Here is a 4781-nt window from a genome sequence, read left to right on the forward strand (position 1 = left end):
AATATGGCTTATTTGAGTATTATGTGATTTATGTGTAATTATGTGCGATATACGTGCTTATAACAATATAATAAAATAGGAATAAAATACGCGTCTAAAATAAAACGATAACTAGGCCAAATATCCTTGACTAAAGTTGAAGTAGTCGTGGAAAGGATTACATAGATATATGGAACACTTAGATTGGAATTATAACGAAGAATTTATGATCCGTTGAAGTTTCGTGATTCAACCCGATTCGGCAACGCATGTCGTAGAATGTAAAATTTTGTTAAGTTACTTTTTAGCCTTAGTGATTTAAACGAAAGTCGTGTTAGTTGTTAAACCGAGAACGTGCATATAGAGAACGTCCAAATCTCACTTCATGAGAGGAAGTTATGATTTTTATAAGATTCACGTAACAGTAGACAACTCAGAAATCAAATTTTAGATTGGTCGATTTTTAGCCGAAATGATCTAAACGAGATTTGAAGATCTCGTTAATAGGAGTTAAACAATATAAAGACAGTCAAAAACGGACGTCGGATGACAAATTTATGTATCTTATACAGGATTTAACAGTCTAAGCCTATGTGAAATAAATAAAGTCAAAATTAGCCGACAGAGTCTAAATGAAAGTTGTAGATCCCATCAATAGCTACGCGTGGAAATAAATTAAGTCAAAAATGGAGTTCGTATGAAACTGTTTCATAATTCTTAAGTTTGAAAAACGTTGCACGCGTGTGCGCCTCACGCACAACCTTCTAGAAGCCAACCACATCGCTCCACACATAGCCATACACGTGTCAGCACACTTGAGGAGCCACATCGGCCATGTGTGCGGTGCACATGGCCCTTGCGCAGCACGCAGATCAGAGTTCCAGCCTATAAGTAGCTCATTTGTGCTCCTTCCAATTCACATCTCCTCTACCACCCTCTCTAGATTCTACCTCTTTTGGTCTGAGATTCTCTTAGTACTTAGGATATTTCGGTAAGTTATGAGGTCCCTAGAATCCCGATATCTAGTAGCTATTAGCCCGAAGTTACGCCATTTCAGTTTCCATATTTCTGTCTATTGAATCCCTATTACGTCAAAGGAAAAGTTAGTTTCTAGAAGAGTCATCACTTTAACAAGTGAGTGCATAGTTACTTTAATCTTATATATATATATATATATATATATATATATATATATATATATATATATATATAGAGAGAGAGAGAGAGAGAGAGAGAGAGGTAGGTTAAAATGAGAACACCCAAAAGGTTGAGAACGCGAGTACAAATGACAACCATCCAATTAATTAGATCAATGGCTAGTATTCAAGGGCATTTTTATCAATCTTAAAACTGAATGTATCAAAATGTAAATAATAAAATCAGGTAAAGGGTATGAAAGTAATTTCAAAATTATTGATTTCCTTAGAATTAGCTTATTCATTTCTAGATTAATATCTCTCTAATTATATATTTCTAGGGTTACGGCCGTTCAAAAACTAAAAAGAAAAGTAAACTACGGCTTCATCATCTACACACCATCTCCCCGACCACATTTGACCTTATGCCATCTCGATATCACCTCTACATCATACGCCATATTCCGGTCAGCTTCGACCCTCCTCTTTACTCCATCATCTTGCTTGTTGCTTTCCTATTTATATCAATTTTTGAAGCTAACTGATTTATGTTTCCGATTTTGTATGTGGGTTTCATCTCCATCTACACAAAACTGAGGTATGTCGAATAGTTCTCGCCGACGACATATGCCCTTATGGTCATGATTGTTAGTTCTTTAATTCCGGTGAAGAAATGCTTTGGGGCTTGAATCCACGTTTATTATTTGAAAATACAGTGGATGAGTTTATGTAAATCAAAGGTTTCTCTTCGATCTCTTATTATTTCATAAAATCTAATATGAGTAGATGGTAATTTTGATGTAGTTCATTAAACTAAAGCCAACATTGTGGAAATTTTCGATGTGGTTGATTTGGGTAAATATGAGTAGAACTGTATCGTTACAAATGTATTAATCAAACCATATGAATAATTATTTATTTGTGTATTAATAAAGTGATAGTGTTACGAACTATTTTGCAAAAAAAAAAAAACAATAATAATAAATAAAAAAAAATCGTTGTTAGTATATCCATCAATGAATGTTGTAGTGAATATATTATGGTGTTAAATATTTTTCTTAGAAATTTTTGGTGACCTTTTATTTTGTTTCCATGTTACTGTTATATATAGAAATTCTCAAAGTTAAAAAAGTTAAAAAGCAATTGCTTTTAAAAAAGTTAAAAAGCAATTAAAAAAGTTATATTATATGTTTAGGTATATTCGTTTATGATCGGAGGTAATTATTCATTTGTGAATATAACTACAAATATAGAAATGCAACTCCAATTTATATCTTATTCATCTTACAATCACTTATGATTATAACAATAGGCTATATAAATGAATTGAACACCAATTTTAATTATAAATGTAGGCTATATAAATGAATTGAACACCAATTTTAATTGTTTATGATTATAACACTAACATGTTTTCTCTTGTAATCCACTAGTAATCATTCTTTTAATATTTTTATTGTATTTACATGTTATTTTTATTTTGTAGAGATTAATCAAAGAAAAGGTGTTGGGACTGTTGCTCGTTACCCGGCTCACGAATTTCAGCAACTAAAAAGAAACACAAATTCCTGCCGAAGCAATCCATTTCAAGTGACCATATTTCATTATTTCAATGCAAGATAAAAGGAAACATACAGTAGCAGCGGGAAAAGAAATAAATATGTATTAATAGAATTGGAATTAGTTATATTCATTTAAGAATAAAACTTGATGATATAAATGTATGAAATTATTAATAATACTAAATGTAGTGTTATTCATTTATGAATAGAAGTTGGTAATATATTCTATTCCATTATTGTTAGATCAATGCATGAATTTTGTTTTCTGTTGCATTGTTTTTTTGCTTACTTTTTAATCATTCATAATTAACATTGTATTGAATTTTTTATATCTAAATTATGTTTTATTCATGAGTAATTCAAATTAATTTATATATGATCGGGAATGTGTTTCATTAATAAACATGATTAAAGTATTCCAAAGAAAATAAAAGTTTTTCAATAGCTTTAATATTGATGGATGAAAATAAAAGAAAAAAAATGTTTTTTTTTTAAATTATAATTTTAAATGATAATTTTATAATTTTTTGTTAATTAAAAAGAATAAAATCTTTAATTATAAATGTTATCTATAATTTTGGAAACTCGAGTTACATTGAAATCTATTAATTACATATAACTTATTCATATTAATATTTTTTTTTAAATTACTATTATGCCCCTATCTAACGATTGGTTCACAATCATTCTCGCGTTCTCAATATAACATCTCCCTATATATATATATATATATATATATATATATATATATATATATATATATATATATATATATATATATAAAAGATAATTACATTCTATATGTGCCTATTATTTTTGTTGCTGATATATATGCTAGATGAACGAATTATACATATTTTACTTGATTTAAACTGTATATTTATTTTTATACCTATAAATATATTCGGTAGAGATGGGTAGTTAAAATATGATATAGATGATAAGAGATGAAAGATGAAATATATGATGAGAGACCTCGAATTTAAAGGTGATCTGGTCGTCTAGGAGTATAGATGACGACCATGGACTATTTTAGACAGTCTAGTGGAATGCTAGCAAGCTCGCAACCTGTAGGTGTTTTTGAACTAAGTGTTCATCAGGTGTACCACATCCCCCCATGGTTACCTTATTGACTTATACTGCTAAGGAATCCCCTAACTGTTATTGTCTATCCTGAAGATGATCCTTAGGATAGGTCCCCTGAATTAGATGCTTTAGGGACAGAAAGTAAGGATAACGGGAATGGGTAATCGGGTTGAATGTTTTTATAAGAAAACAATGCGGAATCTCAAATCCTAAATCTAGGGCAACCCATTTGTTCATAAATCCAGTTAACGAAATTACATTTAGGGAAACCTATTCGTTCATAAACCAATATTCAGAAATCAGAGTTGATAAGAAAACAATGTGGATTCTAAAATCCTAAATATGTTGATGTATTTGTACAGTCCCGCCTTCACAATCAGATAAGTACCTGCAAAATAATTAATTCACAAATATAAGCACAAATCTTAGTGAGTTCCCTAAAATATCTCATACATCACAACATAATAATCTCCTATGGGTTATTTGAAATCCTGAGGTCTATCACCAGTCCTAGTGGTCTAACAACACGCCCTATTGATTAACAGCACGACTCATGGTTATCAACAACCCTGGGACCTATGAGCAGTCCCATATACTCACAAAAGTCCAGGAGTTATCAGCAACTCGGTTCACATATAACAACTATCGACAAGTAAGACCCATTTGGTCAACATGCACATACTACCACACAAGTAAGTATAGTCAGAGGACTCACCTCGCAAGTAGCAGGTAAACACCAAAACTCTCACCCAAAAGAGAATGATCCTACATGGAACCTAATAGAAATAAAGAGTACCCTCTCAATCTACAATCCATAACCCTTAATTTGACCAAAAGTCAACCCATGCCGAAAGTCAGTGGTAAAAGTCAAAGTCACCAGCCAACAATACTAACAGTTGGCCCTCACGTCGTGACCAACCCTTGGTCATGTCGTTAGAATGCACTCAACCCGATACCAATTGATCTCGCTCCAACTCAGCTAAATCAATCACATACAACCCCTACAGGTGATTTCACG

At 31.5% G+C, this 4781-nt stretch overlaps 1 long non-coding RNA gene across 1 annotated transcript; it reads left to right on the forward strand.

Annotated features, from left to right (window-relative positions):
* The first annotated feature begins 1431 nt into the window (after positions 1-1431).
* LOC145140884 (uncharacterized) lies at positions 1432-2910 on the forward strand. The gene is made up of 2 exons (XR_013722327.1): positions 1432-1855; positions 2602-2910. It is a non-coding gene; the product is annotated as an uncharacterized LOC145140884 (long non-coding RNA).
* Positions 2911-4781: the final 1871 nt, after the last annotated feature.

The sequence above is a fragment of the Lactuca virosa genome, chromosome 9, assembly GCF_052849685.1.
Source record: "Lactuca virosa cultivar CGN04683 chromosome 9, Lactuca_virosa_CGN04683_v6, whole genome shotgun sequence".
NCBI lineage: Eukaryota > Viridiplantae > Streptophyta > Magnoliopsida > Asterales > Asteraceae > Lactuca > Lactuca virosa.